General features: G+C 40.4%; 1 non-coding gene across 1 annotated transcript; it reads left to right on the top strand.

Moving 5' to 3' along the window:
• Nucleotides 1-8,860: 8,860 nt before the first annotated feature.
• Nucleotides 8,861-8,965, top strand: LOC127683811 (U6 spliceosomal RNA). Its single transcript, XR_007977615.1, has one exon. It is a non-coding gene; the product is annotated as a U6 spliceosomal RNA (small nuclear RNA).
• Nucleotides 8,966-13,524: the final 4,559 nt, after the last annotated feature.

The raw sequence follows: 13,524 nt of genomic DNA, 5'->3' as shown, positions 1-13,524 counted from the left end.
GACGTGGAGTTGGTGTAGCAAAACCCTAGTACAATAAAGGAAGCAAGCAATCAAAAAATAAGGAATAGTATAAGGAACCGTAAGAATACATACAGTTGCCAGGCATTAGCCAAGCAAGGAAAACTCAAGTTCAAGATAAACGTCCAATCTTGTGCACACTGTATATCATGGGGTATCCAAAGGGCACTCTCTGGTTTACTGTGCTGATGGTCCCAGTTTCCTTGTTCTGGGTACTACACTGAGTCAAGTGAACGTCCCCTGCGATGCTCACCTACTTCAGCTAAAGGTTGTAAAGGTGGCATCTTCTATTTTAAATTGTGTGTTGAGCATGCACTTAGCTTAATAAGAAGCAGAGGCATTAAGACAACGAACTGATAGACTAAACTCAATTTATTTCAAACATAGAGTACCAAAAAAGAAACTAAACTTCATAGTCCAACCAATAATTCATTTAGCCAGTGTTCCAATGTCTCTTTAAAACATTTAAAGCATTTGTGACTCTTAAGGTATAAAGAAGTATTTCTAGTCCTTATGTATTATTCATTGCAATATAAATATCCTGATTACATATTGTTTGCTCTCCCTGGAGATGGGCAGAATTATTTTAAGTTTTCAATTACTTTTGAGATGGAATCATTTTACAGGCAATCAGAAACTCTGGGAATATAAGTATGAGACATAAAATATTATAAAATCAATACCGTCAATGCATTCTTCTAAAATTATTGCCAGTGAGGTCTTCTGGCCTCTGAGCTAAGATGTGGCTGGATATATGCTGCAAGGGGCTCTATTTTGAACTTTAGTGTTCCCATCTGTATAATAATGAGCAGTAATAAAAAGACTCATGCTAATGTTTATAAGTGTTTAATCTTTAGAGTCAGACATTTATAAATCATGCTATTAGGTCAGCTTATAGAATATCTTGTACAGAAAGAGGAAGGAAGGAGAAAGGGGAAGGGGAGGAGGGACAGAAGGAGTAAAGATGATATAAGAAAATGAAGAGCTAGTCTTGAAAATTTGGGTGTTTGTCACTTAAGAGCATTAAGGAGTATTTTTAATGCTTTTTTGTTCTACTGAGTTTTTAGAGGAGTAAACATACATATCTGTGCTTTGGTGGGTTAGTAGAGAGCCTCTTTCCTAAGCCAGTGTCCTGCATACACCCGCTCCTGGCACAGCCTTCTCCAGCAGGGAAGGTAGCCCAGCATCTGTCTTGCGATCTGAACTAGTTACCTGGATGTTTGGCTGCTCCCTTTCCCATATATATTCCTGCAGAGTTTTCTCACTCTTATCCTTCTGTTAATATTTTAGGTCAGTAAACCTCCTTATAGAATTGCTGAGGCCACCAACTAGACCGTTTCCTGCTGTAGCCTTGCTGTATTGCAATTCATTTCCCTACACAGTATTCACAGAGACTATTCTAAGTGTCAGCAGTATGCTGGACACCGCTAAACCCTCATGACAAAAAAACTAATGCAGTACAGATCTGGTTCCCAATAAACACATTGGTTCTCACAACCTCTGTCTTTCTTCCAGGCAATTACTTAGTGAATGTTTATTAAGTCAATCCTCCATCGTCTCCCCTCCGTCTCTGTCAGTAATCATAAGACTTCTCTTGAAGTCTTGCCTAGCCAAGGTTAGGGGTCAGCAGTTGGCATAGGGACATCATAATGACTCTTAACCCATATGGACTTGTGACATGCAGACATCATATTTTATCAGGTCTGTTTTTCCCTAGTACTTATGACAATGCCTCTACATAGCAGGCATGCACAGACAATTACTGGGGGAAAAAATTGAACAGTAAAAATTTTCCTTAGCGTGTTTAAAATGATTGATTTCTACAAACATCTACTTCATTCATCCCATAAATATTTATTCAGCACCACATGCTAGGCCCAAACCCATCATCTAAATAAGAAGATGCAAACATGATATTAATGATGTGCACACAGAAACGCTTCAATGGAATCTCTCAGAATAGCAATCTGCGGCAATTTATCCAATTACCATTAAATGTCCTTTTGTTTTGTTCCCATTCCCATCCTGCCAGTTCTTGATATGATTATTTTTTTTCAGATGCTTGATTTTGTTATGAAATAGTACAGGCGTTGAATCTATTAGTCATCTTCTGAATATGAGGAATAATGAAAGCATCCTATATGCAAATGAGTACACGAGCAATGTAGCCACTGTAAAGGTGGTTCCGTAGATAAGGATGCACAAGGATGGAGTTGCAGAGCACACAGGGCCTAGCAGGATAGCCTCGGGTATGCATGGGAGGAGAGTATATAATCACTGTCACTGACCCTGGAAATGCAGGGCCACACACAATAAGGGCACACACACACACACACATACACACACCTGAGGATTAGCCATCATGAATCTATAAAGACATTACGTACAGTAAAAACTTCTTTTCACTCCATCCTTCCCTACTTTGTAGAGTTGTTTTGTGTTCTTTCACAGCTGGCTCTGCCCCCTCCCCCGCCCCCATTAGATTGACAGGTTCTTCCTCACCCAGCCCTCATCATGGCCGCCACCTGGGTCATCCCAGGCCTCATCATGGCCACATTCTCTGTATGGCCACTACTTCTGATACAGCCTCCAATTTCTGAGCCCTGTCTTCTCTCCAGTGCTATTCCTTATTTGTCTCATACATTTCTTTATTTCTAATGTGTTTGACCTTCCATGCAAATTTTAGTGGCTTACTCACAGCCACAATCAATAATTTTGGAGATGCATAAATGCAAAACACATTGTAGTCATACAATTGCTGCAAGTGCCTAAAGAAAATAAGTATTTTCTTCCTTTGCTCATGAACAATTGTCAATTACTCAGTGTCTGTCCTCTTCATCTGATTATGGATGTAGGTATTGGATGTACCTACAGTAACTATCCCTCTGAAACAATGAACACCAGAAAAAATCAGTCTTGCTTCCTTTCTATGATGATATATAGCTTGAAATTACAGTTTTCAATTTTGAAATCTGTATGTTTATAAACTCTACCCTTTTAATATATACTTTCTTCTAAGGGGTAGGCAGAGTCTCACTATGCAGCCCAGGCTGGTCTCAGGTTCACCCCCACCTTGTCTACCTTGCAGAGAAGCTGGGATTACAGGCATGTGCCATCTGGCTCTCTGAATACATATTTGAAAATTCAATTCCTCTAATCAAATTTTGTCCAGTTTGAGTAGACACATGATGTATACTTTATCTAGTTGACCAAGAATGTCATGACCATTTACTTTTATGCCAAATTCTTCTCTAAAAGGAATCATCTATAAGAGTGAATGTAGCTTCCATTAACCACTGCCATTTTAAAATGTCAATTTTGCTGAAACATTCTATTTTAATAACATTGAGTTGTAGCTGATAGGGCATTGAACACTGAAATCCATTTCCAATAAGATGTTTCCTTCTCCTACTGGAACCTGATAGGGCTTAGTCTATTATCTCACTTATGATACAGGAAGATTGATCTTTCTGTGGTGGCAAGAAGCAGGTAGATCCCTGATCTCCCTGCTGGACAGAGCAGAGCCATTTAGATCCATAGCCCAACATTTTATATGTATCCCCAGTAGCCTTCCCTTTTCTATTCCTTCGTCCCTTGGTCTATCTGTTTTAGGCAACAAATGCACTAACAGTAGAACAGCTCACAAGAAAGTTTAGAGCTGTGTCTATCTGCCGTTTGATGAAGTATCTCTAAACATTCTCCTTTGTGGCTAGAGGACCTCGTCAATTATCTCCAGCCCTTCTAAGATTCTTGTTGAAGACTTCGAGGGTTTATATGCCTGCATGGAAGCTCTCTGGGTCACCAGGGTATGGGTAATGTGGTTGGCACCAGGGTTGATAAGTCCGTGTTCTATATTTCTCCCTATGACCTTACTATTGGAGATCTTGAGGTAGCACAAAAATACTAGTCATGAGACTGATATTCTGCTTACTCTGCTCTTTGAAACAGTGATAATAACTTTGTGTTTACTGATAATTAACCACTGCCATTTTAAAATGTCAATTTTGCTGAAACATTCTATTTTAATAACATTGAGTTGTAGCTGATAGGGCATTGAACACTGAAATCCATTTCCGATAAGATGTTTCCTTCTCCTACTGGAACCTGATAGGGCTTAGTCTATTATCTCACTTATGATACAGGAAGATTGATCTTTCTGTGGTGGCAAGATCCCTGTTTAATCGTCTTTCCTTGAACATTATAAAGTCAACTAGAGATTCAGAGAGGCAAGTTGTCCTGAGTCCTATTACTTTCCTCTTTATTAAATCTCACTTTCTGCCTCTGATGGAAGTCTTGCTATATGGGTGTCAATGAGAAGAATAAAAAAATCCTGTTAGACCTTCTTGGAACAGTTCCTGGTCCATAGCACTGCCCAGAATGTCAACTGAAATCATTACCCCTCCGCTTTATTCTTCCTTCTCTTTTTGAATCAGGTGACTGTAATTATTTTTTTATTTTCTCTACAGGTAATAATTTCAAAATATAAAACAGTCTAAGTCTCGTCTTCACGTACTGGGATAGTCTGGAGAGCAGGCATAGACTTTGAATCCAACACCTGTGTTAAATGACCTTTAAAACATTTATTTGAGATTGGGCGGGGGGGGGGAGTGTAGAATCATTTTCAGACCCATTTTCCTTCCCCCCGCCCCCAAAGAAGAGAGAAGTTAAAAATATCTGCCTCATATGGGAACTTTGTGATACACTACAGTGCACAGCAGCAACATCTGCACCCTGTCCTCCCCATTCCGGTCTCCTGTCTCATCCTCACCCACACACCGCGCACCCTGATTTCAGAATAAATGGGTCAGACTCTTCAGGCTTCAGGCTGGTGGTGACTCACAGCAGGACTCCTCTCAGGAATCAGCCCCCCCTGCTTCTCTAGTCCACTAGGAAGTAAGCCATTGTTCTTCCCCTATATCTAGGGACAACCAGTAATTAAGTTGCTGGGTTTTTTTTTTCCTGAGGGTGCTAAGGAGGATTAACTTGTTTCTAAATTCATCTGTATCCTGCTGGAGGGCTGCTATCATGGAGGCTCTGGGGAGTAGGACCCTCAGTATAATTCAGCAGGATGTTTTCTTTCCCAGTACTGAACCTCGTCTTACAATAAATAGGAGCTAGGAGTGACTGGCCACTCAAGTATTAAGTCCCTTCTTGGTGATCTCCAAATGTTGCTGGAATTCCCCTGGAAACTCCCTATACCATTCTCCCTCCCCCTGCTTCTATGAGGGTGCGCATCTGCCCACCCACTCCGGCCTCCCTGCCTGGCATTCCCCTACACTGGAGCATCGAGCCTTCACAGGACCAGGGGCCTCTCCTCCCACTGATGTCCGACAAGGCCATTCTCTGCTACATATTGTTTGGTTGGTGGTTTAGTCCCTGGGAACTTTGGGGGATCTGGTTGGTTGATACTATTGTTCTTCCAATGGATTTCAAACCCCTTCAGTTCCTTCAGTACTTAAAAGAATCATTCTCAATGAAACAAAACATATATATATATGACTGGAAAGACAACTCAGCAGTAAAAAGCAATGGCCGCTCCTACAAAGGACCCAGTTCTCAGCATTCACAAGGCTGCACACAATCATCTGTAATCCCAGGGGATTCTGACACCTTCTGGTCTCCTAGGGTACCATACACCTGTGGTGCATATATTAAATGCAAGCAAAATCCTCATATATGTAAACTATAAATAAATAAAACTTAAAACACATTTGAAAACTATAGAGTACAAATGTATATGTGTGTATAAGCATAGCTGCAAATATTTGTATCACTAAGGGTTTTTTTGTTTTTTGTTTTGTTTTGGTTTGTTTTTTGTTTTGTTTTTCAAGAATCTGCTTGCTCTGATGAGAACTAATTCATCAAAAAGCAAAAAAACATGTAATGCAATTACAGCAAGCACTGATGCAGGAGAGTTTGGACATCTAGGAACAGTTTTCTGCTTTCTCTTTGACACATTGAAGTTTTTTTTTTTTTTCTGAGTCAACTTTATTACTCTTCTTGGTCAAATTCTTGGCCTCTAGGACCCAAAGCATGAAATGGTAATTGAGCTCAAAGAGAAAGGGGAGGAGGAAAAAGAAAAGAAAAATGCCTTTGAACCCTTAAGCCTTTTGTCTATATATATATCACTTTAATATCTTGCCAGATGTGTTTTTATCTCTCCATCTTCTATGAAAATGCATGTAGTTTCACACAGAGAGAAACTGCTCCTTTAGGATGCGTGGAATCACAAAGATCCCATTGAAATCCACTGTGCTCTTGTGTGCAGCAATGCCGGGGCGTTGAAAATCCAGTCACAATACACTGCTTGTTGCAGCACAAGTGTTCCTAGGGTGCTCTGATTTACAGGTCTGTCTTCACTTAAGAGTCTATTAAAACAGACTTGCCAGAGCCACTGAAGCCTTTGTGAGCTCAGTACTTCTGCTCCTTAATTCACTAGTGCGCACATGCTCTTTAGCAAGAGGCTTTCGAATGAGAGACACTTGTAGCCAGCAGGGACTTGAAAGTTTTGGAATCTGGAGCACTGGAGTCCCTCAAGGAAAGAAGTTTAAATCTCAGTATCACAGCCCACACTCAGATAATCTACATGCCTGGGTCAAGCATATGCAGCTATTTCATGAGAGAAAAGTGACATTTGTCAAGTCAGAGTCAAGAGAAAAATTACAGAGCCTTAGAACGGTTTGACATGACTAGGCAGTATGGCAAATAATCAAGGTTAATGAGGCAGGAGAGTGAGGTGAGTGTGAGTGAAGAGAGAGGACCGCCAACTCCTGGAGGTAGGGTTCATGCATCCCAGAGGCGAGGCAAGAACTACAGAATGGGAATTCTAATTTAAAATTAGAGAAAATTTATAAAATGAATAAAACATTGGTTTGTTTTACACATCAGTGTGACTAAATACAAACAGACACATTACACTTAAGGTGTTACAAAAAATTAGAGACAAAAATATATCGCTAGAAAAGTTTTATTCCTGCCTCCAAAACATCTTTAATCTCTTTGTTAATTTATGATATCGAGAACAACTATATGTAAACGACTTAACAACCGTGATCTGGCTTGCTCGGTGAACCAATTGTTTATGTGTATTACAATCTATAGGTTGGCGAGGGAAGCTTTCTTTCTAGGTTTGATTCCAAAGATTAGCCCACGACAAGCTGGCGATTACAAGAGGGAAAGTGGGTGCTCAGAGTCAGCAGGGCATCTGTCATCTATTAGGCAACGTTGACAAGATATGGGGGGATAACAGTGGTCTTTGCATGATCGGATCTCAGCACAGCACACGTGATCTGGTGCACTGAGCCTTTGGAGTTCCTAGGCTTAGAGGGAATACCTCGAGACTCCACAGTAGCCACATTAGCTGTCACAACACCATCAGTCATTTATATAAGGAAGACAGATGGACTCTTAATATAGATACTGACCTGTTGCTTAATGAATGTTGGAGTGGTGTGTACAAACCGCTTAACAGCATAGGCCCAGGTTCTAATATCACTGTACGTTTAGTTACAACCCAGAGTGAATATTTAAATATTATATCAAGAAAATATGGAGATGGGCAAGTGAAATACTAGCTTATATTTTAGTACTTAATAATCTTTATTAGTTATAATTTATATTTTTCAAGATTTGTTTATTGAGACATTATTTTCCTTCTCGTCGACTTATTTTCTTTTTCATTTGTTCATTTACTTACATTAGGAAAGACTCTTTTTAAAAGTATGACTCATAATTTTCTTTTTGTGTATTTGCTCAAATGTATATGGCATCCCCAAGAGACTCTCAGGTTGATGCGTCATCCCATCACTTTCCCTGCACAGTCTGACTTGAATCAGACATTTCCAGTTCTGGCTCCTTCTGCTGGAAATGGCATTGAGAACCCAGGCTGGGGCTAGGGGTGCTCACTACTGCCATCATGTCAATACATCTGGCTCTCTGAGTGCACACAGCTAGCGGAAATACACACACACACACACACACACAAACACACACCATACACACACACACACACACACCATACACACACACACCACACCACACACACACAAACATACACCATACACACACACACACACAAACACACACCATATACACACACACCACACCACACCACACACACACACACACACACACACACACAAACATACACCATACACACACCACACACACACACACACACACACAAACACACCTCTACATGTTTCCTTTATACTTGTGTAGGCAGAGTTTTAAAACAATAAGCACATATTGATTCTTCTGTAGACATTTTTAATCTTTTAAATGACATTTCCTTTTCTCACATGTAAAATGGGGAAAGAATCTGTTGCTATGTTAAGTAATATATGATAATTATAATGTATGATATATATGTTCCAAACAGCGCTCTCAGCAACATTATTTCATTTTAATATCTACAACTGTGCTTTTTCATATATCTTTCATATATATGTGTATATACTATACAATATACTGTATATATATGCACATATATGTATTTATGTATATATAGTGGTGGTTTGAATAGGTTTGGCCTCCATAGACTCCTGTGTTTGAATGCTTGGCCCATAGGGCATGATACTGTTAGGAGGTGTCACCTTATTGAAGGAAGTGTGGCCATGTTAGAGAAAGCTTGTCATTCTGGAGATGGGGCTTTGAGGTCTTAAATGCTCAAGCTGTGCCCAGTGTAAAACAAATAGAGTCTCCTCTTGGCTGCCTTCAAATCAAGACAGAACACCTCTGCCCCTTCTCCAGCACTAAGTCTGACTGGATGATGCCATGCTTCCCACCCTGAAACTGTAATCCAGCCCCGATTAAATGTCTTCCTTTATAAGAGTTCCCTTGGGTGCGCTTTGGCAGCATATATACTAAAATTGGAATCTTACAGAGGAGATTAGCATGGCCCCTGTGCAAGGATGACACGCAAATTTGTGAAGCATTCTATATTTTTTTCAATATCCCAGACCTCAAGCAGTACTACAGAGCAATAGTGTTAAAAACTGCAAGGGATTGGTTCAGTGACAGGCAGGTAGATCAATGGAATAGAATTGAAGACCCAGAAATGAACTCACACACCTATGGTCACTTGATAATTGACAAAGGAATTAAATCCATCCAGTGGAAAAAAAGATAGCCTCTTCAATAAATGGTGCTGGTTCAACTAGTGGTTAGCATGCAGAAGAATGCAAATCAACCCATTCTTATCTCCTTGTACTAAGCTCAAGTCCAAGTGGATCAAGGACCTTCACATAAAACCGGACACACTGCAACTAATAGAAAAAAACAAAAAAACAAAAACACAAAAAAACTGGGGAAGAGCCTTGAACACATAGGCACAGGAGAAAATTTCCTGAACAGAACTCCAATAGCTTATGCCCTAAGATCAAGAATTGACAAATGGGACCTCATAGAATTACAAAGTTTCTGTAAAGCAAAGGATACTGTCACTAGGACAAAACAGTAAGCAACAAATTAGGAAAAGCTCTTTACCAACCCTACATCCAACAGAGGGTTAATATCCAATATATACAAAGAACTCAAGAATTAGACTCCAGAGAACCAAATAACCCTATTAAAAAATGGGCTAAACAAAGAATTTTCACCTGAGGAATATCAAATGGCTGAGAAGCACATAAAGAAATGTTCAACATCCTTAGTCATCAGGGAAATGCAAACCAAAACAACCCTGAGATTTCACCTCACACCAGTCAGAATGGCTAAGATAAAGAATTCAGGAGAGAGCAGGTGCCGGAGAGGCTGTGGAGAAAGTGGAACACTCTTCCACTGCTGGTGGGATTGCAAGCTGGTAAAACCACTCTGAAAATCAGTCTGGTGGTTCCTCAGAAAACTTGGCATAATACTACCGGAGTATCCTGCTATACCACTCCTGGTCATATACCCAGAGGATTCCCCAGGATGTAATAAGGATACATGCTCCACTATGTTCATAGCAGCCCTATTTATAATAGCCAGAAGCTGGAAAGAACCCAGATGTCCCTCAGTGGAGGAATGGATTCAGAAAATGTGGTATATATACACAATGGAGTACTATTCAACCATTAAAAACAATGAATTAATGAAATTCTTAGACAAATGGATGGAACTGGAGAATATTATCCTGACTGAGGTAACCCAGTTACAAAAGAACACTCATGGTATGCACTCACTGATAAGTGGATATTAGCCTAGAAGCTTAGAATATCCAAGACACAATTCACATATCAAATTATGTCCAAGAAGGAGGAAGAACAAAGTATGGATACTCTGGTCCTTCTTAGAAGGATGAACAAAATACCCACAGAAGAAATACAAAGTGTGGAGATACTAACCGACCTTAAAATCCATCCCATATACAATTACAAAACCCAAACACTATTTTTTCTTTCTTTCTTTCTTTTTAATTTTTTTCTTTATTGATATATTTTTTATTTACATTTCAAATGATTTCCCCTTTTCTGGGTCCCCACTCCCCGCAAGTCCCATAAACCCTCTTCCCTCCCCCTGTTCCTCCATCTACCCCTTCCCACTTCCCTGTTCTGGTATTCCCCTATACTATTGCACTGAGTCTTTCCAGAACCAGGGGCCACTCCTCCATTCTTTTTGGACCTCATTTAATATGTGGATTATGTCTTGGGTATTCAAAGTTTCTAGGCTAATATCCACTTATCAGTGAGTGCATACTATGATTGATCTTTTGAGTCTGGGTTACCTCACTTAGTATGATGTTCTCCAGCTCCATCCATTTGTCTAAGAATTTCATGAATTCATTGTTTCTAATGGCTGAATAGTACTCCATTGTGCAAATATATCACATTTTTTTTATCCATTCCTCCGTTGAGGGACACCTGGGTTCTTTCCAGCTTCTGGCTACTACAAATAGAGCTGCTATGAACATAGTGGAGCATGTGTCCTTATTGCATGCTGAAGAATCCTCTGGGTATATGCCCAGGAGTGGTATAGCAGGGTCCTCAGGAAGTGTCATGCCCAGTTTTCTGAGGAACCACCAAAACCCAAACACTATTGTGGATGCCCACAAGTGCTTGCTGACAGGAGCCAGATATTGCTGTCTCCTGAAAGGCTCTGCTAGTGCCTGACAAATACAGAGGGGGAAAGTCTCAGCCAGCCATTGAACTGAGCACAGGGTCCCCAGTGGGTGAGATAGAGAAAGGACCAAAGGAGCTGAAGGGGTTTGCAGTGCCATAGGAAGAACAACAATACGAGTCACCAAGTACTCCCAGAGCTCCCAGGGACAAAACCATCAACCAAAGTGTTCACATGGAGTTACCCATGGCCCCAGACACATCAGCAGCAAAGGATGATCTTGTAGGACAACAAATGGGGGAGAGGCCCTTGGTCCTGGAAAGATTTGATACCGTAGGGTAGAGGAATACCCAGGACAGGGAAGTGGTGGTGGGTTCATTGGGGAAGGGGAGATGGCTTATGGGATTTTTGGGGGAGGGGGAACCAGAAAGGGGACAGTATTTGACATGTAATGAAAGAATATACCTAATTAACAAAAAAAGAGTCCCCTTGGTCATGGTGTCTCTTCACAGCAATAAAGACCTAAGACATATATATGTGTATGTCATATATATGTGTATATATACATACATATACATATACATCATATACATATAATCACAACAAAATTGTGGCCAACAATCACACATCCAGAATGTAAGGACTTCCAGCTCTCTACTATGTCTACTCTGCCAAGCAGAAAACATAAAACATTTGTATGTTAGTCATTTATATGCGAAGCCCCTGCCATGCAGGCCTTGCCACCTGCCACCGCTCATACCCTCTCTCTATAAAGCAATATACGTTTTAGCTCACTCTCTCTATAAAGCAGTATACTTTCGATTTTTCCCTTGGCATCTTTTCAAGATTTGTTTGGGTACATGATTAACACTTCTAATATCACTGAAATGCAGTGCCTCCAGACAATATTTTTATTTATTTTTTTTCCACACAATATACTTTGATTATATCCTTCCCCCTCCCCCAGGTCCTCTCTGTCTCCCTATCTACCCAACTTTCATGTTCTCTCTTTCTCTCTCTCAAAACAAACACAAAGCAAAACCTAAAATAAAAACAAAGAAAAAAAACAATAAGACAAAAAAATCTAACACACACACAAAGTGTACACACCAAAATAAAAACAAATAGGAACAAAGACAAAAACACACGGAGTCTGTTTTATGTTGGCCAATTATTCCTGCACATGGATCTGCCCTGGAGGGTGGTTGACATATCCATTGGAGAAAACTGATTTTCCCTATCCTAGCAGCATGAGCCTTTGTGCCTGTCTCCTCTTCTCGGTGCTGGCGTTCTGTCTAGCTTCAACCTGTGCAATCTTGACTGTGCCGCCACAGTCTCTGTGAGGTCACATAGCAAGCGTCCTGTGTGATTGGAGAACTGTTTCATCGGATTCATCCATCAGCTTGGACTCTCTCACCTTCCCGCATGCTCTTCTGCATAGATCACTGAGCCTTGAGGGGAAGGGTGCAAGAAAGACATCTGAGGTAGGCCTAGTGCCCCCTACTCTCTGCACATTGTCCAGTTGTCTCACAACTATTTTTATTCCTCCGCTTATTTTTTCGCCTTCCAGGTTGTGTCTGCGGCCATCTTGTTTCCCTCCTTGCTGATTTGTGTAGCCATTAAAGCCCAGCTCTGCCCGCCACTTGGATTAGTCTAGGACTTTGCTGGCTGCCTTTTCCAGCTTTACTTTCTCCAGTAATTATGTCCTGTAGTTGTGTCTCCTTTTTACCCCAATGAGTTTATTGCCTTTAAGACTCTGCGAGAAGAAAGCCTTTACTTTAACAAACCCAAGCCATCTTTCAAGTCCTTCTTCTTTGCAAAAGGTAACTAACTATTCACTGTGGATATAGCCTAGTGGTGGAGTGCTTGCCCAGCATGTGCAAAGTGCAGTCCTTAGGACTGCAATGAGAGTAACACATTATTAGACCCAACCTAGCACTTTCTTTTCTGTTTCCACTAATATTAACCCTAAATCATTTCCTAAGAAGCAAAGCTACTCAAGAGAGACCATTTTCTCTCTCAGGCAATAACCTTTGTCATCTTCACTGTAATATTTGGTATACGAGGTTACTCATTAATATTTTTCTGATCCAAGGGATGACTAAATCCTGAGTTATTTGAATTATATACATCTGAACACATCTTGGAAAGAGAAAGGAGATTTGGACAAGGAGTCATGAGACATTTGTATCAAAGATAAGAATGAAGAGAAATAAAACAAATACAACCTAAAAGAATTTCTGTCCAGACATGGTGGTGCATGTCTTTAATCCCAGCACTTGGGAGGCAGGTGGATCTCTGAGTTCGAAGTCAGCCTGGTCTACAGAGTAAATTCCAGGACAGCCAAGGCTATACAGAGAAACCGTGTCTCAGAAAAAAAAAAAAGAAAGAAAGAAAGAAAGAAAGAAGGAAAGAAGGAAAGAAAGAAAGAAAGAAATGGTCTTGAAAAACCAAAAGATAGACAGACAG

Source organism: Apodemus sylvaticus, chromosome 4 (genome assembly GCF_947179515.1).
Source record: "Apodemus sylvaticus chromosome 4, mApoSyl1.1, whole genome shotgun sequence".
In the NCBI taxonomy this organism is placed as follows: Eukaryota; Metazoa; Chordata; class Mammalia; order Rodentia; family Muridae; genus Apodemus; species Apodemus sylvaticus.
Note: the sequence above shows the minus strand (reverse complement) of the source record. Positions and strands in the feature narration are given on the sequence as shown.